The sequence below is a fragment of the Protopterus annectens genome, chromosome 4.part0 (genome assembly GCF_019279795.1).
Source record: "Protopterus annectens isolate FY-2018-M chromosome 4.part0, PAN1.0, whole genome shotgun sequence".
Classification (NCBI taxonomy): domain Eukaryota; kingdom Metazoa; phylum Chordata; order Ceratodontiformes; family Protopteridae; genus Protopterus; species Protopterus annectens.
In genome coordinates, this window is record NC_056733.1 from 443,151,800 (window position 1) to 443,159,299 (window position 7,500).

The following is a 7,500-nucleotide window of genomic DNA, read 5'->3' on the forward strand; positions in this document are numbered from 1 at the left end:
CGAAGGGTTTGGTCTAAGAGAAACCCTGTCCTTATGGAAGATTAAGTATGGAGGTTTGATGGAGAGGGCTTGAATCTTGGAAACTCGCCTTGCTGAAGTGATTGCTGTTAAGAAGGCTGTTTTCCAGGTAAAGAATTTCAATTCACAGGTAGCTGCAGGCTCGAAAGGTGGCAAAGTAAGGGCTTGCAGAACAAAGTTGAGATCCCAGGGCATGATTGGTTCAGAAACTGATGGAGCAGCAGAGTACCCTTCAGGAAAGCCTTGCATAGTCTATGAGCCATGAGACTAGGCTCATTAGCGACATGAAAATTAGAGATCGCTGTCAATTGAACTTTGATGGTAGCTGATGCGGAACCCTGATGGAAAAGCATAGACAAAAACTCCAAGACTGAAGCGATTGGAGCTGTGTAAGGACCAATGCCTCGGGTATGAGCCCAGATAGAAAACCTCTTCCATTTGCTAGAATAAATCTTCTTATTAGATGGCTTATGAGAGGACGATAATATATGAACCACTTCTGGTGAGAGTTTATGAAGTCTAACTAACGACGGAAGTGGAGTAGCCAGGCTGTCAGCCCGAGGGTCATCAGGGAGGGGTGGAACTGTCCCGACATGTGTGTCAGTAAGTCTGGTTGAGGGTCCAGAATCCAAGGAGTGTCCACAATGTATGGCTGAAGAAAAGGGAACCAGACTTGGCGAGGCCAGTGTGGAGCAATCAGAATCATTCTGCTTCCCAAGGATTGTTCTTTCTGAATCACCTTTGACAGCAAAGGAAATGGAGGGAAAGCATAAAGCAGACCGGAGGGCCAATCGTGAACCAGAGCATCCCTGGGTGACTCCCCCTGTGGGGGGATCAACGTGAAGTAGCTGCTGCATTTTGCATTGAGGGAGCTAGCAAAAAGGTCACAGCAAGGCTGACCCCATCTGCTGAAGATTCGCTCTGCAACTAGGCGATTCAGGGACCACTCGTAAGGCATCAAAATAGCGCTGCTTAGCCTGTCTGCAATCATGTTGGACTTCCCCGGAATGTGCATTGCCACCAGAAACCGTTGGGAAGTTACTGCTCACTGCCACACTCGCATGGCCTCTCTGTACAGAGGGTAAGACCCAACTCCCCCTTGCTTGTTTAGATACCACACTACTGACATGTTGTCCGAGTGTATTGCAATCGTCCCTAGAGGTAGAGCACTCTGAAGTGCCTGCAACGCAAGTAGCACTGCTCTCATCTCTAGGATGTTTATATGCAGATGTATCTCGTGCTCTTGCCACGTGCCTTGGACTGTCCTGCCAAGATAATGTCTCCCCTCCACCCCATCTGGGAGGTATCTGTGGTCACCATGGCAACCGGGATGGGTGGAACGAAGGGCCTTCCCCCATCCAAATTGTTGGTGCAAAGCCACCAACCAATGTCCTGCTTGCATCTGTCCATGAGCAAAATGGGGTGAGAAACTGGAAATCTTTGGCGAGACCATTGAACAAAGAGGAGCCATTGGAGAATTCTCATGTGCAATCTCGCTAGAGGGACCAACATGATTGTTGCTGCCATGGTCCCCAGGAGTTGGAGGACCCATCTTGCCTTCACTTTCTTCAGGGGCATCAGCATGTGTATCTGTTGTTGTAAGATTCTGATCCTTTCCTGCGGTAAAAATGCTCATATTTGAATGGTGTCTAATTCTGCTCCTATAAAGCTGACATGCTGCGAGGGCAAAAAAGCAGATTTTTCCCAATTTAGTGTTATACCCAAATGGTGACATAGAGTGATGGTAGCGTCCCTGGTTTGAACTAGTTGATGCCTGGTAGGGGCGGTAAGGAGCCAGTCATCCAGGTATGGAAACACTTGGAATCCCTGACGTCTCAAGTGAGCTGCCACCACCGCCATACACTTGGTGAACACCCTGGAGGCTGTGGTGAGATAAAAGAGCAGGGCTCGAAATTGGAAAAGACTGGCTCCCAGCCAGAAGCATAGGTGACTCCTGGATGCCCTGTCCATTTTCACATGGTAGTAAGCATCCTTGAGGTCTATGGAGCACATCCATACCTCCTCTCCCAATAATGGGAGAATCGATTGTAGAGTGACCATACGGAATTTGGACTTCTGTACATAGTGGTTCAGTTGGCTGAGATCTAATATGGGTCTCAGGTCCCCTGTCCTAGTCGGCACCAAAAAGAATCTTGAGTAAGTCCCTAATCCAATTTGGTCTGAGAGGACATGCTGGATGGCTCCTTTTCCTAGCAGCTTTGAAACCTCTGAGGCTGCTTGATCCCTTTGACTGGGTGGAACGTCCTGGATTTTTCTGATTGACGGGGGATCTGATGTAAACAGGATGAGATAACCTCCGGAAATTTTCCGTAATACTCATCGGTCCTGGGTGATGCTTTCCCAGACTTCCAGATATAATGAAATTCGACCCCCGACTGGCTCTGGAAAAGCACAGCCAGGCACTCCCTCAGGAATGGGAGTAGGGAGAGCCACAAAAGGAATCACGGTCTCCTGAATTGTGGGCGGGGGCCCCCTCTGGGGTGGCATCTCCCTGAATAACCTTCCCCTCCTCTACCTCTGGAGGGGGGCTCACCTTGTGCTGTAGGAAAAAACCTCTGTGATTTCTTGAACCACATCTCCCCCCCCGCTGGGCCTTGGGGTAAGGCCTAGAAGGAAGGGGAAAAATGAACCCCTATGGCAGACAGGGTCTTTCCCTCTTGCTCGCACCTGGTGAGGGTGTCTTTCACTTTGGTCCTGAACAGATAAGAACCATCAAAGGGGGCGTCAGTGAAGGAAGACTTGAAGGCCTTCGCAAAGTGACACAGGCGCAGCCAGACTTGCCTTCTAAGGGCGACTCCTGAACTTGCTGCCCTACTCACTCCCTCAGCTGCATACAAAATGAGCTGCATGGATTAGTTGACAATGGAATTGAGGGTAGACACCTGGGTGTTAACCATCTGGGCCACCGCCTCAGGGACGTTACCCACAAGAGTATCTCCTAACTCCTTGAGGATATCTCTCTGGAGCCGAGTGAAGTGAGACAGATAATTCAGCGACCGTAAGGTAAAGGTTGCTGATGAGAGGGTACACTTCCCATACCGGTCCATGGTCCTAGACTCCTTGTTAGGAGGATGGATGGAGGAAGAAGACTCTGCTACTTCCTATGAGTGGCTTCCGCCACCACCATGGCATCTACAGGGTCTCATTGGACAGAAACTCCTTGCCCTGGCGGGTGGAAAGAAACTTGTTAGGATGCCTGGGCATGGGCTCCACAGAATCAGGGTTTTCCCACACTCTTCAACATATCAGATCAAGGAGCTCATCAAAGGGAGGGGACACCCAGGAGGCAGAGGGCTGAGCACCAAAAGCCTTAAGGAATGCCGACTCCTCCTCGGAAGGGGATTTGGACAGCCACTCACCTCTTTGTTCCAGTATCTCCAGGATGTCGGAGAAGGAAACATCATCAGAGGATGACTTGGGGGACCCCTCCAATTCCTTGAGGTCAGTATCAGAGGTGAGGGACTCATCCTGGGAGTCTATGTGCTTCCTCTTGCACATTTTCTTTCTAGGGGGCTCCTCAGGCATGAACTCTGACGGGCGCTCAGAAATTTGGGGATCACTCGTGGGGGTATCCCTAGGCCCTGGTGTTCTGCTGTCCATGGATAGGTGGTGATCAGAGGCTCTCACCAGAGTGGCAGGGGACAGAGTGACCGACCCACCTGATGTAGCTGATGATCTGGTCAGCACAGTCCGCATAGCCTTGAAGGCAGGCCCCCCCCAAGTCCGAGGAGCAACCAGCCTCCAAGGTCATGATGGGAGTCAGAGTTCCTCGAGCTGAGGCACCAAGAGGGAGACTCAGAACTGAGATAAGTCCCGAGATGTCCCCCTCAGGCCCAACCAAAGAATCCCATGTCCCGAACCCTGAGGACAGAGCTGATGGGGTCGGAGCCGATGTCGGTACCGATGGAGCAAAAGGGGCCCTCGGAACCGGCCTAGGAACATCACACTGCGTGGGACACTCCAGCTCCGAATACAAAGATGTGCTCAGAGGAGGAATGATCGAAGAAGGGGTCAGGACGGGCTTCGGAGCCGACTGGGCCAGAGCCGAAAATAATTTTGCCAAAACTGGTGACTGGAGGATCCTCTGGACCACCCTATCAACATCCACATCTGAAAGGGTCCTGGAGGATTTGGAGGACAGGGAGGGAGATCGAGATCTCCTCTCAGGAGACACTGGTCTGAGACTGGGCGATCGGCTCCTAAGAGGTTCCAATATAATTGGAGCCGATGCCGGTTTCATCAACACCGACACTTCCTGTGGCCCTGAGGACAGTTGAGCTGAGGAAGTTGATGCAATTTCTGAGACTTTCTCCGGAGGCTCCGATGAAGCTGACGGAGCCGGAGATCTCTTTTTAGACTTGGCAGATTTTGACTTACCACTGGGAGACGAATCCATAGCCTCTTCAAAAGAGGGCTTCAAGAGTCCCTTTAAAATCAGCTTATTCTTTCTCTCTTGGAGAACTCTATGACTGAATGCATGGCAAAAACTGCAGGACTCCTGCAGATGAATGGCTCCCAGGCAACAGACACAAATGGAATGCCCATCAGTGATGGACATTTTGTACCCACATTTAGAGCACTTTTTGAAACCCGAAGGTTTGTGCTCTTTGGAATCTTTGGACATGTTCACAACTACACCAACAATGCAAAAACAAGTCTGACAAGAACTCACAGACGCTCACACCACAAAAAACATGGGAACCAGAAATAAACAGAGACCGAACACACTCACTAGAGAAGCAATAACAAAAACTTCTAATCAAAAATAGTTGATGACCACAAGGAAAGGGAATTTACCAAACCTCTAACTTAAACGGTTTAGACCATACACACACAGTAGCTAAGCAACCGGAGAAGGTCTAGGTCCTCTAACTGAAAATGGGCCTAGCCCGAGGGAACAGTCAGCGGGATACCACACAAAACAAGCACACGATCGCAACCTCAAATAACACTAGAGCCAATAGCTATGAAAATAGCTTTTTGTTTATGAACAAAAACTTTCTTTCAAGACAAGAAAAAAGGTACTTAGCCACAGCCAAGTGAGACCACGTCTGAGCTACACAAGCGGCAAACGACATCTGGGGATATGGAGATATGGAGCAGTGCACCATGGGATACCTGCTTAGCCCAGCCAATAAAAGACTTTGAGCTAGAAAAGTTGGCCGAGTCGGAGCCGATATTCGGCTCCGAACCCACAGGTAAGAATGTAGGCGAGATAGGACTACATAACATCCCTGTTTTTCTTTCCACTTCATATCTCTCACATTTTCTTTAGAGATACTAGAGAATGACTGAAACATATGTTTGTTGAGCATTATGATAATAGTATAACATATAAGGTCTGTATAACGTTTTGCAGTTTCTAATCTTAGGTAAACAGCTACTTTAATATTACAGATTACCAGAAACTCAGTGTTTAATGTTAAATGCATTTGGGAATCAAATTCTGAGTCTAAGATAGGTTATTAAAGGATGTGCATCTATTTTGCCCAGAGCTGGATACCATATCTTCAAACCAGCTGTCTAATTTTTTCTTAATATAAAAAAAGCAACTAAATTCCTCACATAAAGTGGTGAAGCATTTTACTATCTCCTCACCCCTAAAGTAAAAAAAAAAAAAGAACACAGAGTTATTTTACATAATGAAAGATACACTTGGCAAGTTATTGGTTCTTGTATTTAACATATACAATATAAAAGTCCTACACAATGTTGTCGCATGGACATCATGTTTGGACACCTGTATATTAATAATAGTAATATTATTACCACTCAGCAGTCTATACCTGATAGAGTACAAGGAAAGGTGATTCAGACTATCCTAGTAATACAAATGTCTGGCAGATAAAATTTGTCTTATAAAACATATCAGTACCCTTTCTAACCATTTTTTATTTGAGAGATATTGTAAATGCAGAGGAACACACAGTACTCCAGCAGTGGTCTTATAACCAATTTATAAATTGTAACCAAGACCATGCTTGACCTGCTAGAGACACATCTAAGCACATTCCTAAGTGTGCCACATGGTCTTCTTATCACCCCATTTATATGTTTCTGAAAAGATAATTTATAATCTAGCTGAATATCTAAATCCCTATACATCCTTCCACTGTTATGCCACAGCTTCTAGACCATCCCATTAAAAAATCAAGGAATTCTGAATGAGGATCTGCTCAGAAAGGTTACTGGCAATGCCAGCATTTTGAAATTGTCCACAGATTTACTCAACCATGGGTTTCCAATAGTCCAAACAACAGTAGGCCTAATATGGATTCCAATGCATCTCCCACTTTAAGTGTCTTAGTAGATGAAACTTTATTCTGCAAACTGATACAGCAACTCCTATTATTCGACCAACAGATAACCCATCTAACAATATAAGAATTAATATACAACTTAGTTAAGTCCCAATAATCTCACTATGTGAAGCAGCATCAATGACTTTAGCAAAATACAAATATATCAGTAGAAAGACCTACATCTAAAGCAGCAATTATGTTGTAATATAAACTAGTAAATTTGTCAAACAAGAAACCATTGAAAAAATCCATATAGGTAAACATCCCTACCTAGGGATGCCATTGATACAAGAAAATATTGTAAAGACATTTCAAAACACTTTCCGACTATACTTGTTAATCTAGTTGTCCACAGTGGTCTGAAGTAGAGCAGAAAGGACATTTGGGTGTAGGGATCACTACATCCTTTTTCTATTTGCTGGAAACTTGCTGGGGGTTGGGAAGGTGGCCTAATGATTAAGGTGTTTGCCTTACAAACACAAGGTGCAGGGTTTGAGTCTCACAAGGGATAATTGGCTAGGCTCACAAGGGCAGTTAGCCTAGTACTAACCTATGAACATAAACAAAACCATAATCTACAAATTTATGAAGCATATCATTTATACTTGATTTTATAATTTTTTTTAAGGAGAAACCATTTAAGCTATCTGGCCCTATGGCAGAAGACTAATTAATTGAGCTAGACCCTCAGGAATCTGAATCTTTAAAAATAATCAGGAACTCATCCATTCAATTTATTATACTGCTGATGCCTTATTAGCAATGAAGGTATTATCAAAGAACTTCTCGGCAAAAGAAAAGTATTAGCTAACATCCCAGGCTCACTCATAATGGTATCTTAGAAGTTAATGCTAATATTTGATGCCTCATCCTTTTCCATAAGACTTAAATGTTTAAACAGAGCTTTATTTTTGGTACTTGAATTAATAGTAAGTAGCTGTATATGGGAATAGTTATCCTTCTTAACCCTTGAAAGATCTATTTGCTATTTTTTTAACAAAAGGAATGTAGTATATTTTATCCATTTCTTTCTAGATCTCAAGTTAGTCAATCTGTTTTCCCACTGAGGTAGAAATCTTTTAGTTCCACATTTAACTAATTCCATTGGAACATATTTATCAGTAAGATTGTTTATGAAACAATAACAGTGTTCCCATCT